This window comes from Heloderma suspectum, chromosome 3 (genome assembly GCF_057233095.1).
Source record: "Heloderma suspectum isolate Gila_16-S chromosome 3, 16-S_ref, whole genome shotgun sequence".
NCBI lineage: Eukaryota > Metazoa > Chordata > Lepidosauria > Squamata > Helodermatidae > Heloderma > Heloderma suspectum.
In genome coordinates this window covers 137,710,925-137,729,450 of record NC_139460.1, presented here as the reverse complement: position 1 = coordinate 137,729,450, position 18,526 = coordinate 137,710,925, and the positions used below count along the sequence as shown (strand labels likewise).

Below are 18,526 nucleotides of genomic sequence, written 5' to 3'. Positions count from 1 at the left end.
TTCGGCAACTCAGTGCAATTAAATTAAGGAGGCCACTGAAAAAGACATCCAGCTACAGGCAGTCAAGGAACAAATCTGAAAGGCTGGCCTGAGAATAAAAATCAGGAGCATAACTATATTGCCTAATCAAAGATGAGCTCAGTGTACAGGACAGGATTGTATTTTGAGGATGGAAAACAGCTGTTCCAGCTTCATTATGTAAGGAAATAATGTGCAACATACATGCATCACACCTAGGCATTAGGCCAGAGAGTGTGTTCATTGGCCAGGAATGAACTCACAACATTGATCCTTGATAGAAGGTTATGATACATACTGGCTATGTGATAATAAACAACTGAAAAATACTCTTCTACAACATGAGTTGCCCATCAGACTATGGGAAAAGATTGGAATTGACTTTGTTTATTTTCAGGGAGAAGCAATATCTAGTTATAGTTGATTATTACTCCAATTTCTGGGAGTTTGATGCCCTCTCAGACACAAGGACCAAGGCAGTCATTGTTAAACCGAAGGCTCATTTTGCAAGATATGGCATCCCTGACACACTATTTTCAGACAATGGGCCCCAGTTTGCATCTGAGGACTTTTGTTCATTTACAAAGAACTGGAAGTTTGATCACCACATATTTTCTCCAGCATATCCACAAAGTAATAGCAAGGTGGAATCTGTTGTCAAAACAGCTAAAAAAAATTGCTACACAAAGCAATGTTCTCAGACTCTGACCCTTGGTTAGCCTTCCTGGCACATAGGAATATACCATCACATGGTTGCCAGACCAGTCCAGCACAGGCATTGATGGGATATCAAACTAAAGCCCTATTGCCAATGAGAGGAGACCTTCTGCAGCCAGCAGGAGTGGATCAATGCAGAGAAGAAATGGCCAACAATCAATGAAAGCAAGCATTTGTACAATAGGGCAGCAATAGACTACTGCTTCTAAGACTATGTACACCTGTTAATATCTCACCAACAGTCATGAACCAGAAGGAATGGACAAAAGGTATAGTGAGAGGTGAAGTAGCACCAAGGTCATATGAAGTGGTTACACAAGAAGGGCAAGTGATCTGCAGAAACAGGAAGCATTTATGATCCACAAGATATAATACCCAGGGGCATCCTGTAGACAAAAAAGAAGAAGGAAGGTAGGAAGAAAAAGAGAGTTACCCTGAAGTGAACTCAGCAGAGAAGGAAGAAGATCCCCAAAGAGAACCAGACACAGAAAGCATGAGAGGATACTCTCAGCATGGGCACCTTTTGAAAAGACCAGAGTACCTCAAATACTATGTAACTTAACAAGTTTCCACCTCAGAGAATTTTTAGAAAATTATATTAATAAGCACTGAGAGGAAGTTAGGTTGCAGATCATTTGTTCCTGTTTTTGGTTAAAAGTATTTGTAAAATAGGGAAGATGTAACATGGTTAGTGGAACTGAAGTTAAGGAGAACAGACTCCCTGGGAAGAAAACTGTTCACAAGGGAACAGCCCAGCCTCATGGGGGCTTTTACTTTCATTTTCAATAAAGCTTTGGTGGTAGGCCTAGCTGTTGCTGCCTCCTTCTATTTACCACATAAACAGAGGGGACCATTGTGGGTCAGCGTGAACAGAAGCATCTCTGATAATAGCCTCCAGTCCAATAGTGGAAGCAGTAGCAAATACCTTACCAGAGTAGAGAAGCTGCCTTATGCCAGGTCAGGCAATTGTCCAGTCTCATTGGCCTATATTGTCTGCTCTGACTGGCGGCTGCTCTCCAGGGTCTCAGGCAGAGGTGTATCCCATCACCTGCAACCTGGTTTTTTCAACTGGAGGTGGCAGGGATTGAACCTGAGACCTTCTGCATGCAAAGCACGTGCCCCACCACTGTGGTATGGTCCCTATTCATCTAAAAGTTCATGTATTTTCTGGTTTTAATTTTAGAATCATACATATTTTTTCAGAATCAGCAGAGATGTAGAAATGTCCTTGAACAATATCTAGTCCAACCCCTTGCTCAATGTAGGCTCTGCAATGGAGGATTCAGCTACAGTATCCCTGCTAGATGGCTGTCTAACCTCTGCTTAAATATTTCCAGGGAAGGAGATCCCACCACCTCTCACTGTTAGGAAATTTCTCCTAAGGTTTAGCCAAAATCTGCTTCCCTGCAATTTCCACCTATTGGTTCTAGTCCTGCCCTCTGGAATGGTTAATGGAGTTGTTATACTTTATGAATGTTGTGATTCGCTTTTGGACTCCAGTGAACAAATCTAATAAATAAAGCAAGCATAGTGGCAAGGGACTGGATATGCAGCATAACCTGGCCAGATGGCTGAGGAAGGAGACAAAGAGTAGCTTTAAATGCAGTGAAAAGCAGCTGAATGTGACATCCACAGTTGGCTGGTAATGCTCAAAGGGAACTTGCACAGCAACGCAGTAAAGGCAATATTCTTAGCTATAGCCTACGCAACCTTGCAATGCCAATTCATTTTGGGAAATTATTAATGAACACTTCCAGCCATCTATGGAAGTCATATGTGCCTTTGCTTGGGTGGTGATTCTTATTCCATTCAAAGATGCCCAGAGCTGTAATCCCATAAGCATTATATGTAGTATGCACCAGTGCATTTATTATCCTATCTTTGTGATTTCCCTCAGTCCTGACAGAGGGTATCTTAGAATACTGCCTGTCTGGAGTGTGGGGATTAAAAGTGCTGAAACTGCAGTCCCAATTTCAGAAATTAATGTCATGTAGATATTCCCTGATAGCCTGATCCATAACACAGCTAAGTTGAACTACTGCAGTTGAAAATGATTTAATAGCGTTGAAACTGATGACATGAAATGTTTAGTGTTTGATTTTAATGCTCTAATGCAGAAAAACACTGATGGGCATTTCCCTGACCCCAACTGGAATATCAGTCAGTGCTGCTAACAGCCATAAGCCCAAGTATTCCTAAGTGTTCCTGACAATCATTTTTTTCACCAAGTTGTCTGCCAACCCACAAGAAAAACAGCAACCCAGTGTAATTGGATTCGGTATTGCCAAGCCCTGAGGAAATGTTATAGAATATATAGTGACTGTTGGGAATAGCATTGGATCCAGTGATCATAAGTTAATGCAGTGTGATTTAAGGAGAAGGACAGCTGGAGCTAAAATTGTAGCTAAGGAGCTTGGTTATGAAAATGCAGGTTCTAAGCAGCTAAGAGCACAATCCTAGACATGTTTTTGTTTACATGTTGAGTTCAATGAGACATACTCCCAGGTAGCTGTGTATAGAATTGGAGCCTTATTGGGTTAACTAGTACAGGAAGGTAGACTGTGAAACTCTTCAGTATAGAAGAGCATTGGAAATTTTAAAAATAAGAACACAAGTTCCATGCTGGATCAGACCAAAGGCCTATCTAGTCCAGTATTCTGTTTGCATAGTGTCCAACAGGTCATGAGTGCAACAACACTGTCCTGCTTATGTTCCCCAGTAACTGGTATTCAGACATATACTGCCTCTGATACTGGACATAATATATAGCTATGACAGTAGGTGTTGATAGCCTTATTCTCCATTAATTTGCCTAACTCCCTTTTAAAGCCATCCAAATTGGTGGCCATCACTACATGGTAGTGATGGTAGCATAGTTTACTATGTACTTCTTTTTACCTGTCCTGAATAAACCTAGACAGCCTGTTAGACAAAGATGGGGAAAGAATAAAATAGAAAAAGAGGTTTCCTTATTAAAGGGCCTTTACTTTACAAGAACTCTCCTTATCCTGGTGCCCTACAACTACCATCATCCCCAGCAAGTATGGCCATTGGGGATTGTGGATATTGTAGTCCAGTGTCCAGCACATCTGGAGGGCTCCAGTTTGAGGAAGGCTGTTCTAGGAGATAATAGAATAAAGAAACAGTATAAGGGCAGCAAGCCACAATGAGAAATACCTTCCTTAGGACCAACTAAAATGTCGCTTAGTAAGTAACGAGCAAACTTTACAAGTTTTCCAGAACTTTTCTTCAGGCTGAATGTTAAGATAAACAACAAAGCCATGAGTGTTGTTGTTGTTGTTGTTGTTGTTAGAGAAAAGCTCGGCATGATGGAAAAGCCCAAATGTCTTGAGAGGGTTTTACCCTTAAAGGCAGCCTAAAATATTTTAAAATAAGTAAATAAATAAATAAACATGTGCAGTTCCAGATGCATCACTTGCTGCCATTGGGAATCTGTCCCCTCCATTTAAGGGCTGCATCAAATATGTGAGGGCAGAAATGCAAAAGTGCAATATTTCATCCTATCTGTGACTTGGTTTTCTCTCTGCTGGCAAGCTGGGCAATGTTATGAGGGAGGCTGAGAAGTGTGAAGAAGACCTGGAAAAAAATCAGAAAAATTCCACCATCGGAAAAAAAAGAAATAAAATTCTTCCAAGGATTGTTTTAATATTTTCTGAAAAATTTGAAAAACAGAACAGCTTTGGATTATGAAATATTTTCTTTTAGAATGATGAATAAAATATTTAATAAAAGGTGTGTATAAGTTGTTACCCAACCTTTACTCCCCCCAAATAATTACTAAGAACTACTGTATGACTTTTATAGAAAGACTAGAGATGTAATGTTTCTGGAAATAATTGGGTGTTTTTTTTAATCCTCTCTGTAAGATTCCCAGCTTGGTTATTTCTTCCATTCCTCATTAAAATTATTGCTCTAATGTATATTTTACTGATAGACTTTTAGGGATGCTCCAAGTCATGCTCAGTTTCCCAACATGTGAGTAGAATCACCATATCATAATATGGAAGAAAATGTGCATTCTTGACCATTTGGGTTTTGTTCTACAAACTCCTGTGTTCCTGGGCTACATGCTGGAGCAGTCAGTTAATGTAGTTCTAATGTAAAACCCACATGTGAAAGAAACACTGTAGGTTATCCCGCCATTGCAGCCAGATGGGATGGAACAGCATGTGGGTTTTCCCACCTATGTTTCATTTTTTTAAAATTAACTTTGAAGCTTTAAAATTTAACTTTGAACCCTCTGCCACATTTTTAATAAGGTTCTCAGTTAGACCTCACCACTAGAAAATCCTGCCTCAGCTGTAAAACCCTTTAACTGCTGCCACTAGAATAAACCCTCTCTACCTAAAAGAAATGCAGTAGCCTGGCTCCCTACCACAAGATGTGGTGAAGGCCCCCAATTTCGATGGCTTTAAAAGGGGGTTAGACAAATTCCTGAAGGAGAAGGCTATCAATGGCTACCAGTCCTGATGGCTCTATGCTACCCCCAGTATCCAAGGCAGTATGCCTACATACACCAGTTGCTGGGGAACATGGGCAGGAGGGTGCACTCATGTCCTGCTTGGGGTTTCCCATGGGCAGCTGGTTGGCCACTGTGTGAACAGACTGCTGGACTAGCAGGGGCAGTGCTAGAGGGGAGAGGGGCAGAAGGAAAGGCACTTTTCACATATACAAGCACATCCATGTATTACCATCTGTGTAGGGGGTAAAACTTAGTCTCATTTGAAGGGATACAACAACCCCCTGCTCAATGCAGGAAGCCTGATTCCCAGGCGGTCTCCCATCCAAGCACTGACCGGGACCAACCCCGCTTAGCTTCCGAGATCAGACAAGTGCGCGCACATCCAGCCCTTTGCTTGTTGCTGAGGAAACGGGGGCTGCTGAGGAAGCTATGTGATTGGTAGCCGGAAGAAGACATGGGGCCATCGAGAGCTGTGGAGGGAAATACAAACACCGCCGCATATGGACAGGAGGGGGTGGGGACTACGACCGATTATGGTAGCGAAGGCAGAACATCAGAGCACATTAAGGGGAAATACTGGGATATTAGGGTATTGAAAGTGGGAGCGCGGAAGTGGGACATTCCGGTTCTAATTCGAGGCGGGTACTGCATAGTGTGAAAGGTGGGCGGTGAAACCTCATTGGAAGAGAAAAAAGGCAGTAAGTGTAGATCCAGCCTTAATGTCTGCCACCTAAAAATCCATTTCCCAACATCCATGAGCAATCTTAGCAGAAAGATTTGTTTTGTTTTATTTTGATTACTAAATCCTGAGAGAAGAAGGATAAAAACAGCAACCGAAATTCATAGAACACAGAGAGGGAGAGAAAGAAAGAGGACCCCTTCTATCTTTTCTGCTCAGAAGAGCCACCCTGCCCCTTGCCCTCTCCTGTTTGCCCTTCCTTTCCACAGAAGGAGCTTAACAGAGCTTCCCATCACAAGCCAGCAGATACAGAGAGGTAAATCTTTGCACTATCTTCTGTTTTCCTTCTAAGTAGTCCATGCTCCAATTATTCTCTTTTCCTCCCTGTTTCCTAATTTTCCATTCCGTTCCAAACTCCAAAAGCCCTCTGCTTTGGGAGCTCCCTGTTGTTTTTTTATGCCTCTCCATCCACTTTCTTCTCAAACCCCTGCATTTGCTCTAACCCACTCCAAAAACTCTAACAATCCCCCCAAAGAGTCTGTTTGTCCCCCATTCAAATTACCCCAAGCTGAAAGTTCTTTCTCCCCCTTACCCCATGATCACCTACACACACACACACACACACCTTGCTAGGAGTTAAAACTTATCTCTGAGGTGCTGCACCTTTATCAAACCTCTTTTAAACTCTCACACACATGCACAGACACACTCTTCTTACTAGAAATTAAAACTGTTCTCTTTTGAACACACATGCACGATTTCTATAAATCTCAGTGTATCTAGCTTCATGATTATTTATTTATTATTATTTATTTGATTTATACCCCACCTTTCTACCAAAAAAATGGCACTCAAGGGGTCTTACAAAAACAATTTAAAATAGATTAAAATAGTAAAACACATTCAAATACAATAAAAACATAATAACATCTCGTAATGCATGGGCCCACATTTGGTTACTAGGTTTGGTAAATACAGGCCACAAATTCCCTGGTCTGCCCAGAGCTGAAGGTGTCCTGGAGCCCACTGCATAGCAAGTCATGTGTGCTGCGAGGTGGTTTTGCCCTAAAACAATCCAGCAGGAGAAGTCAGGTTTCAGTTTAAATCTGTGGAGAATCATTTCAGGCCTGCTTGACTATCTCAGTGACAAAAGTGAATTCATGGGTGTCCACTATAGAAGCAACATCTGTCGTCCGTAACAGTCCAGGCACAGCTGTCCCACTTAATGCTCATGTTGCTCAGAATTCCCATGTAGCCTATATGATGAATGCTTGTTTGCTGCTTTTCTAAAGCATATATAAACCAAAGAAGGTTTTTGACTCCTCAGAATTCACCAGTGCAACTTCAGAGACACTCACCTACATACTGTCCTTCCTGGAAAGGTCAAACAAGGCACCCAAGTAGCTACTTTTGCCCCACATGTGCCTTGTCATGCAGTAGTTCATCGTTTTGTCCTCCATCAGCACCTGGATGTTGGGATAAGCTGGATTTCTTTTGAAGATGACGTGGCTAAGAGGCTGTGTGCTGCAGGCCCAGCCCCGGAGGAACACTTTGGAGTACATGAATTAGAGGCCAGCTTCATCAATCACTAGACCCCTATTTTCATACTGAACACCAGAGATGAAGGCATGTCCATAGGTACTTTCCCACTCCAGTGGCAGGGATTGCTGATTTGCTTTTCCTGTGAAATGGGCTCTCCTCTTTACTTTCTTTTCTGCTGATCTATTCAGAACTCCTTGGAGCATCTCCGGAGACTGAGGCACTTGTCCAAAGCTGGAAAGACTCTTTCATGGGATTGGCTTCTAGTCCAGAGCTATGCAGCCTCCACTCTCTGCCAGACCCATCCCTTCTTGCTTTCTATTGACTTTAAATGCTTGATTATCGTTAACCTTCTCAGTGATAATCTAGGATTCTATTTCCCCACATATATGTTGATTCTAATTCCCCTGATGAGTGATTTTAATTCATTTTAAATTCTTTAATAAAAACAAATAATTGCTTTCAAAGACCTTGTTGTGGTCTCTGACTCTCTCAGCTTTGGGGGGTATCAGGTTTTCCTCAGTGCCAGAGTTCAGTGCCAAAAGATCCCTCATGTATAGGTTTGATTTATATGTATGTGATGTGTATGTCCATGTAAATTAAAGTATACTTTGTAACACTGTATTGGCACTGAATAGCCATATCCTGAAGGGAGTACCTAATTTTTAATTTTTCTCGTTGACATTGTGTTTTGAGGTAGGGTTTAATGTGTGTGCTGGGTGTAGCTGCGTGTGTTGGGATTCCACTTGTGGAAGGCTCAATCTGGGCTGCAGCTTGGAACTTGAGGCGCCATCACACGAGGCTTTTATCGAGCACTCGTGGTGGGTCGCTCACGGAAGTTTGTGGGTCCTTTTCACGACGTCGTCAATCTCCAGGGCACATTCAGCGGTATTTCCCAGTTATTCCATGTTAAAAAGATCCGTAGATAATGAGGTATTTAAATATATCCCAGATTTTCCTTAGTCTGTACATTCATTGTTACGCTACTAAACAGCCACTAGAAGGCTCTGTTTCACTGAGATCTGTGGAACGCTGAAAATGAAAAACTTCTCCTCTCAGCAATGATGTGCTCGCCATCTGGGAGCCTGCGGTAAATGCAGAAAGGTTTCCCAATGGTAAAACTGCGGGCTTTTTCTTTAATGTAGCGACACCCTTGGTCTCTAAGGTGGGATGTAGGGAAAAAAAGAAGTATTTCTGAGAGTGTGCAAACTGTTTCTACCTCATCAATGAGCTACTGTAACCATCATAAAGGGATTTCTCTGCTGTCTTGGGAGGGCGGGATTTACTGAGAAGGTGGTGGTGGTGCCGTAAAGGGGCTCATGCCCCGCTCTTGGGGGGAGAGTTCAGGCGTGCCTCTTCAGAACTACACAGGGGTACCACTTGTTTGAAATTGTATAATGAGGCCTCTAACAAAAGAGGTGGAGGTGGATGTGCTTTGACTGAAAGCTGTTTTTAGTGACTCACTGTAGTACACACCCAGGCCATATTTGGTTTTTAAGTTTTAGGGGAAATCTTTTTCTCTACTACCTTATGGACTAGAAGTGTGTTTTCAATTAAGAACGCCCGAATTGTGATCAAATGTGCTTGGTTCTGTTTCATTACATGCTCTGTGATCCGGCTTTGCAGACCTCTTGGCTGTCTGTGCCTTCTCCCTTTGCAACTGAATTTTGCATTGAAAAGAATGTGAGTGATTAATTTAAAGCTCAGCACCCTGTATATGTTCAGGAAACTGTGTTATCAAAAAGTAATCCAGTTGCTGCTTGCTACTGTTGCTTACTGCTTGCCTGCCTGCCTGAACTTAATTTATTATTTATGTATGGGGTGACTCATAGTGAAAGAAAGAAAGAAAGAAAGAAAGAAAGAAAGAAAGAAAGAAAGTCTAATCACAAATTAATATTTTTTCAAAAATCAAATTATTTTACCCTTCTCTGGTGTAGGCTCCAAGTAACGCTTTTCCCATTTATTTCAGAAAAAAACATGTTTAGGATGGCAGTTTTAGTGTGAAGTATACCATTATTTTTATTTCAGAGATCTTAACGTATGGGACACAGCTTGTCCACCTAGAAATATACTTTGCCCCTTCTGTGCCCCCTCAGAATTTTTTTTCGGGTGCTGCCACTGTGGGCTAGATGGGCCCTTGGCCTGATCCAGCATGGCTCTTCTTATGTTCTTATTGACACTACCACTAGAAACATCCTTTCAAAATGAACAAAAAAAATTAAGATGTTCCATTTTCCATGGCTTCAAAATTTCTGGAAATTTTATGTCTCTAGGCAGGCTTCATATCCCATGTCTAAGCTGAGAGAAAAAAATTATATAATATAATAGGATGAAAACAAAAACAAAGTTAAAAACAACAAAATCTCAACATATAGCAGTATATGTTTAAAACAGCAGACCATAAATTAAAACTCTATCAGTTTTTTTTTTTTTTTTAAGGTCTTTACTATCTGCCTAATGGCAGGCAAAGAAGGATCCCAGGCTTCCAGCAGAGGGAATTTCACAATCTTGGTGCCACCACTGAGACGATCCTGAGCAGATTCCCTCCCTAATATCATGAGTGAACATGTCAGAGAGCAGGCCTTCAAGGCCAATCACAGAGGCTGCTGGGCAAGTTCATATGGAAGCAGGCAGTTTCTGAAATAATCTGGTCTGAAGTTCTTTTAGGCTTTAAAAGTTAATACCAGCAGCTTTTTATATCAAGCCTAGAAATACATGGTCAACCAGTGCGGATGGAATAAAATTAGATTTATATACTCTGATCTTCCAGCTCCAGACAACAACCTGGCAATGACATGTTATACCATTTGACATTTCTGGATTGTTTTTAATGGCAGCTCTCACACTCACATCAGCATTGAGAACATGGCAGTAAAATAGTCTGGAAGTAACCAGGGCATGGTCAACTGAGCCCAGATTCATCTTTTCCAAGAAAGATGCAGTTAGTGAAGCAGCCAAAGTTGCTGAAAGGCACTCCTCACCATAGCAACTGTTTCATTTGATATTTTTAGCGCATTCCCCAATGCAGAGAATTTTGAGAAGTCTGGGAGCTTGAAGCCACACAATGTCCCTCCACTAACAGCCTCTACACTCAGTGGAGTGGAGGAACTTGATCTGTTCACCCCTTCCTTTACATCCATGGACCTGATGCATCCCCTGGAGTGAATGGGGAATCCTCCATATAAAGCACAGTTGTATTGTACAGCTGAGTGAATGCAGATCACTGGATCAGGATGTCAGGGTGCCCTGTTGCCAACTGAACTCTCCAATAGCCAAAATCAACACTCAGACAAAAGGGCTGCTTTCCAAGGCTTTAATTCCATTTATCCTAATGAGGCATACAGATGCTAATTGCTTGAGACTCAGAGAAACTACAAAGGAACAGCCATCTGGGGGTTTCTAAGGGTTAGGATGTCAGTTGATCTCTGTTTGGGAAAAATGCAGCAATTCTCTGAACTTAAGGGGTGGGAGGGGAAGATCTCCCCCTCTCCCATGATGTTTCTGGGCGCAGCTGTTGACGTCGAGCCAATCGGGCTGAGCGCCAAAGCTTAGCTCCTGTGATCTCCCGCTTGTGCCTGCGTCTGCACCTCATGTCTAAAAGTTCAGGTTGTCCCTCCCTTTCCATGCCTGGTTCACTGTCGCTCCCAGGGATGTGAGAAGGGGAGGGCTCCCCCTCCAGCTGCACCTCTGAAGTCTGAAAGCATTCCTCCCTCACGAGTTGTCTCTCCTCCTCAGAATCAGAGCTGCTTTGGGACTCTATGGGCAGCTCAGATCCAACCCTGACACAGGAGACGTCTCCTACCTGAAGTTACAAGATTTGCTTTTGGCATGGCGGGGTTGTTGTTTTCAAACTCCATAGCCCTATTCATGTGACACATCTGGGATATCAACATATGGGGAGCAGGGGATAGGATTGCCCCTGCTGGTCTCCCCCGCCATATGTTGGTCCAAAGTTCTGAATAGAGGCTACATGTGAACATGATCTCTACCCTGCCATTTCTGTTGGGTACAGTTTTTCTCTAAACTTGTATACATGCGGGCTATCTTCAGAGCTTCTGTTGAATGCATGGAAGGTGGGGTCAGCAGACACTACCTTGTTCCCGCTCCACACATTGATACTTCCAGATACATTGCACAAACATTGCTTAAGGTGCAATCCTATGCATGTTTAGTCAGAAAAAAAGTCCTACAACTCCCAGCATGCCCCAGCCAGCAAGGCTAGCTGGGGCACGCTGGGAGTTGTAGGACTTTTTTTTCTGACTAAACATGCATAGGATTGCACCCTTATGAATTCAAGGGAAGCAATCGACTTTTACATGTGTTGTTCTCAAGAAAGGCAGCTTATTTAGTTGTGAAATACATCACTGGCTAATTTGGCCAATGATAGCTTCAGTCCTTTCCCCCCATCTTGCTGCACTCTGTGTCATAAATGAATACTTTTAAGAAATGAATGAGATCACTCTCATTGCCCATCTCCAGAGACATCAGGTACTAGGGCTAGATGAGCTGAACATTTATGACAACAGGATGGTGAAACACGTAAAATTCCCTTCATGCTTTTGTGCATTGAAGAGGAGCTGGGGAATAAGATAATAAACATCTGGGGAAGGATTCCAGATGTTTAAGTGTGAATGAAATGAGGAATCTGGTTGCCATGCCATGCAGTACACTGAAATGCACATATTCCGTTTCAAAACAAAGCAAAACATAAACACCTAACATAAATACCTAACCTATAAAAAAAACAAAGATAGCTACCCTGGCCCGTGAGGAAAAACTCCAAAATCTACAGTTGGGCAATACCTTTATTAGAATCAGTGAAAAAACCATAAAAGATAGTGCAAAGTTTTGAGTTCTCCAGAGTTCTCAGGCTCCGTTGTGCAAAAAAGGGGGGGGGGAGAGCAACTAAAGAAGTACAAAAATTAGGCCAGATGTTGTTGCCATGAGGCCTGCAATTTAGATAGCCCTGGTTTCAAAATGGAGATTTGCAGGCTGAATGAATTACTCACTGGTAACTAATGCATTTTGGGATAGAGAAGCAATGGCTGATCTCCATTTCTGAAAACTCAAAGGTTGGCTGTAACTGTGATCTGTCTCTTGCTCTGGGTGAAATGAAGAGGTTCCTTGGTAGGCAGAGATCAAAATTAAAGACAAACATGACTGTCTTTATATTAGCAAATCTGGAGTTTAATTTTAGGTGGTGCACTAGGTAAGAAAGTCAGTTGAAGCCAAATTGTGTAGTATTACCTAGTGGTTGGAGGAAGTGGAACCCCAAAAATGCAAAGTCCCTCCTCAGGTGGTGAAAATCAGCTTCCTCCAGTGATAGATTCTGCTTGGAATGGCTAAATGCGGTATTTTTGAAGGCACATACAAAACAAAGATAGCCATGCAGGTCCATGAGGAAAAAAGATCCAAAATCCACACCTGTTCATAATGGATAAAAAAGTGTAAACTCTTTGCTATAGAAAGCAGTGATAAAAACAACTCCTTACACCCTCTGTCATGTATACTGGACAAAATCAATTCATACCAGCATGTTCATTATTAAGGAATACACTATACTGTTGTTTTTGTTTTCGTTTTTTATATTATCTTCGGGCAATCACCTTTTGGAAGTGCTTTTGTACAACTTTCAAAATGAGAGCTAGTATAGTGCAGTGTGGCTGGCCGGTTTGGCTCAGATGTGGGAAGCCCAGGTTCAAATCCCTGCTTGGTTATGTGGCCTTATCCAAGTCACCCACTCCCAACCTAACGTACTTTGCGGGAATATTGTGAATCAAAAAGAATCTCCTCTTTTTGGAGGAGAGAAGGTTGAATAAGTGACCCCATGAGTGCATAGGAGTGGCAAAGTGATGTTGGAATTGGGTATCCCTGTCTCCTTTAAAGAGCAATCTTAGATCCATCTTTCTAAAAATACTGAAAAATGTATATGGAATCTTAACATTCCTTGTCCAACCATAATGATATTATGATTTGCTAAGTATATTGCCCTACTGGCTTACTATTTTTACTTCTTGATATAGCATTTTGTGACTCGTATGCACTTGCCCAACACCTAACAGCACCACACGAACTGATTGTTGCTAATCCAAACAGACTAGCCAGATCAGTGTGGGTGGCACAGTCCAACTCAGCAGCTGTAGCTAAAACTCCTCTGCTAGTAACTTGGCATCTATTACTTGAGATAATTCCTCTCCCTACATGCACATACACATTGGAGCTACAATCATTGATGAAAACCGTCATCTCCGTGCTAGTGTTGAGCTGACCTATGCATCTCTAAACAGCTTGGGGCCTGCTTCCCTAGGAGACCCCCTCCCCTTTGTATCTCAAGATCCATGGTGCCCTCTTAACTATGCCATCCATATACCAAGCTGTACGATCAGTAGAATTATGTGATAAAACTCTTACGGGATTGTACCACTATAAGTGGAGAACTGCATATTTGATTGCAACTCTCTATAAAAATATGCTGCCTGGATATAGAAAACCAGCATGTCAGGGAGAAGGCTCTAACCTAACCTTGTTCAAGACATGCTAGCTTTCTGTTTGCAGGAAGATATGATTCTTTTTTTTTTAAATCACCTGAAATATCACCTTGTTACCTGAAGTCTGAAGAGCTTCACTACATTATTCTAATGATCATGTCGCTCAGTTCCAAGATTGCCATAATTCATTAACAGAACAATCCTAAGCAAGTATGGGGAATTTGCTCACAGCGCTGCAACCACATTTGAGGAATTTGATCACATCTATGGGTTGTTGTTGTTGTTGTTAGCAGTTTTTATATTTCAGGGCCTAAGGAACTCCCTGTCACAACAACTCAGAGCTCCACAGGCTGATCCTTTTCCACTGCCACCAGTTCTCTTAGAATAAACCTCCTAGTAGCTTGGTATAAGACGCTTAGGCGTGAGATGGACACCAACACTAGAGACAGTTTGAATTATTAAACAAGTAGGTTTATTAAAGGGATATTTTGTACAAAAGGGAATACTAATATTTACTTGGGGTTTTTCGAAAGAATGCTTACTGACACTTCTTAAGGACTCAAGAGACACTGTTGCTACTGCAAGCCTCTTAATGGTTTCTTTTTCCTCAGGCCAAATTCCCTAAACCTCCATCTCAGCTAGATACACTCACAACGAGGTCCAACTCTTGGGTACAGTTTTCGTCTGACATCAAAGCTCCTCCTGTTGTTCTACTGGCTGCTTGGACAGTTTATCTAGTTTTAATGCCTACTTGTGCAACCTTCTTGTGGTAAGATCTTAGGGCAGCCTCCTCACATCACACAGCCACCTGCTCCCTACTCCCGATCATTATCAGCAATGCGTGGTTATCACACAGAGAAAGAAAAGCTTAATATTCAGGCCTCAGCTATTCACTTCCCCTTCAGCTTTTCCTAGTCCTTCTATCACACACCACACACCAACCAACAGTCTGTCTCTCCCTCCACCAGCTGACCAACTCTCCACTCTGTCAACAGTCTAAGTGTCCATTTCCACCTAGCTAGAACCCCAGCCAATCAGGGTCTGAAGTATTTCCTAGACCAATCAAAAAAAAATTTACCTGATCTAAGCCCCATCTATAAATATTAAAATGTATTTATTTTATTTATTTTTATTTAATTTCTATACTGCCCAATAGCTGCAGTGCTCTGGGCGGTTTCACAAGAATTAACACCACAAGGTACAGCATAAAACAATATAAAATATGAAAGCTGAAAACTATAATATAAACGTACAACCAGAATAAAACCTAGCAGCAATGCAGATATTTTTTTAAAAGCTATCAGCTCTCTCTCTCCCTTTCACAATCTGTCATTGAGCACTACTCCTACACAGTCCTTTGATATAGGGCAGTAGCCAATGCTGCCCATCTGTGCATGGGGCTCACCGCCATTTTCATTCTGCCCCTTTTAATCCACCACTTTTATTCTGCTGCTTTTTGCTGCCTTATGCGAGCTCCGCCAACCTGTCCCATTCCAGAAACGAGCATTTCCAGTTGCCCCCAGAACCACAAAAACTCTATTTCGCATGTAGTGGGTGCTGCTTAGAGAACAGAATCGGCAGGGCTGGCTGCTAGTGGGCAGTCACTGTTGAATTCTGCCCATAGTAACAAAACCAGGCCTCAGGCCTACTAAGATACATTATAGCATCACAGAGGTCACACAAAGTATTTAAACATTACACAGCATAAACAGTTATATACATGGCATTTCTTCACAGCATATTTACTCAGATGTAAGCCCCACTGAGTTCAATGGGGCTTAGTCCCAAGAAATATTCATATCTTAAAGCGAGATACTGGGTTGGGTCCAATACTGCCCTTGCATGGGCGACCCAGGCATGCCAGTGCTGGCGCACATGGGGCCAGCCGCGCCAGTGGCAGTGCACGAGCGGCCCCTGTTGTATGAGCGGAACATGCTCTTTGTTTGTTGTCTAGCCGGACAATGGATCACACTAGACACGGATAAACTTCTGGATCTAAAAGTGCTTTATTGCATGGCCAGCAAGGCACTCTGTCAGCAAAGGGGCAGAGAGCCCCGACTATTCAGTGGGACAAGCTTTTATACAGTGAAATACATCACATATAGGGAAGAACTCTAGCCATGCTCTAGTAGCCGCATTACTTGGAGGCATTCACACAGTCTGTTATCTGGAAAGGGGCTGAATGTTCCTTCCCTGGACAGGATGGACGCTTGCCAGCAACTGATATTGAGTTGGTGCACGGAGTACAGTCTTTATCAGCAATTCCCCGGGGAGGAATTCATACTCCCTAGCAATTCTCAGAGCAAACTGCTGACAGGCAGTAATTTGCTTCTCACAGACTACAGTGCCAACACAAGAGTAGACTAGCGTACAAACATGGAGCAACTCTGGTTCACACTAAACACAAGCACAAGCATCTGTTGAACACCTTATGCAGATGTGAAAGGCACTCCTATAACTGCATTGCTATTCTGGGCTACACACAACATATTAGGGGTGAGTTAAAGGATTCTTTCCACAATCCTCCCTTTGATCCAAATAGCACTCTTTGTACATTCTTGGATCATGAATAGAATTCTTTAAGTTTAAGGCGATGGACTGGAAAATTGGACATTTCAATTAGGGGGGGCTCATTCACAGGCATGGCTGCATACTGGCCTGTAGGAAGTTGACAGCCCTTATATAAAGGAGGAACAAGGCTTCTACAACATTGCACAAAGCATGGAATAGCAATTACTAACACAAGAATAATAACAATTGCAATAACTAGTTTTCTTACCCAAGTATTAGAGGGAAAACAAGAACTCAGCCAATCTCCAAAGGTGTCTTTACCTATGTGTGAAATATCTTTTGAGATTTTGTTTATATTATTGAGGTGGTGCAGGATGTCAGGTTGGTTATCTGTTATTCGAGTACAACACTCATTCCCAATTAAAGCACACACACCTCCTTGTGAGGCTAAGAGGTAGTCTAGAGCTAGCCTGTTTTGCAGGGCTACTAGACGTACCTCAGCTAGTTCAGTGGAGAGGGATTTGGTAATGGCAACACTTTCATTAATGAACTGAGTGAGGGATTCAGAAGAGCACAGATGTCAGCATAATTCTTTGCAACTCCATATGTAGGTATGAGGCCATGACCAAACCCAGCCCAACTGTGTTTATTGCACTGGAGGCCCTGGGGCAGGTCTGTGGCAATTCGCATACCTGGCACAACAAGCCCTGGGGCACATTGCCACGGAGCACTGAAAGATGGTAGCGCTAGTGTTGCTGTGTGTTCACATAGCCACCAAACTCCTGCTGGCAGCCTCAAAGTGGAAATGGTGGCATTTTGTGTAAAGGGATAAAAGCGGTTATGGGAAACAGTTGCCCAGCCACTAACCACATCTGCCACATCTTCTGTAGAAAATTCGATTTCTACAGTCCAGTTTGTCCCATCAAACTGAAGTGATATGTTGTGACTATGGTGTTGTATGTTGGACTGGTTAGCGGAGAGGTAGGTAACACAAAAGGGGGCAACAACCTCACCACTTAAGGACAGTCTGGTCTGGCCATTCATGTCAGGAGATGTCAAGTTTAACTGTTGTGCTTGTGCCAACTCTAAAATGGTCATTGGGACATCAATTAGATGGACTCCACCATGGCTATGAGTAGGGGTGTGAGCACAGACATAGCAAGGGTAGTCAATCTTGGCAGCTATAACTCTTAATAAATGTAAATATGTGTTTGGACCCCAACTCCCAGGAATCGGCTCAGGCGTTGTGGTAACTGCCTGTTTTTTGAACACACCTGGGATACCTCTATCTACAGGTGGGGAAGTAGTCTCGCGGGGAAGCCCATTTCTTATTTAATTTTGGTATGGCTTCCTGCACCCAGGAGTACACTGGTTTGGTGCAAATAGCCTTAGCTTTCTCCCCTCTGCAGAAGGTATACTCATAACTTTGCAGTATGCACAAAGGAACAGGTTGACTAAGGCTACAGTACAGTAAAGAAACATACTTAGGACAAGTGCTGTAATTTTAACTTGAGTCCATCTAGGTTTGTTGCCTGCCATGACGTGGCATACTTTTCGTCTGCTTCTGGCACACCCTTGTCGCGGTCAGGCGCAACACCTTATGCAGATGTCAGTGGCACTCTCATAACTGTGTTGCTATTCTGGGGTACACACAATACATTAGGGATGAGTTAAAGGATTCTTTCCACACCCCTACTACTGGGGGCTGCAATATAGTGCTTCTGGGGGGAAGCACTGAAATGAGTGGAAATGCTAGTTTCTGGAAGGGTGTGATCTGCCCCGTCCAGAAATGAGCGTTTCTGTTTGTTTTGGCGCTTCCCCCTGGAAGTGCTACATCGCGGCTGTCAGTGGTAGGAGCTATGCGTATGCCCCCACTGCCAGCGTGCCTAGGCTGCCTGTGCAAAGGCAGCGTTGGATCCAAGCCAGTATCTTCTGGGAGTACCATGAGGGCTGGGTTGATGTTTAGTCGCTGGGCTAATAAGCGTGGGCAGGAGCTAGCATGAGTATGTATGTATGTATGTATGTATGTATTTATAAAATAAATAGACCACCCTTCATCCACAAGAAATCCCAGGGCAATGTACATAACAT

At 42.7% G+C, this 18,526-nt stretch overlaps 1 protein-coding gene and 1 pseudogene across 1 annotated transcript in view; one reads left to right on the top strand and one right to left on the bottom strand.

Moving 5' to 3' along the window:
* ITGBL1 (integrin subunit beta like 1) overlaps positions 1 to 18,526 on the top strand; it is a 126,805-nt gene that overhangs the window by 40,253 nt on the left and 68,026 nt on the right. The window lies entirely within an intron of this gene.
* On the bottom strand, positions 7,184 to 17,533 carry LOC146350288 (tumor necrosis factor ligand superfamily member 6 pseudogene; annotated as a pseudogene).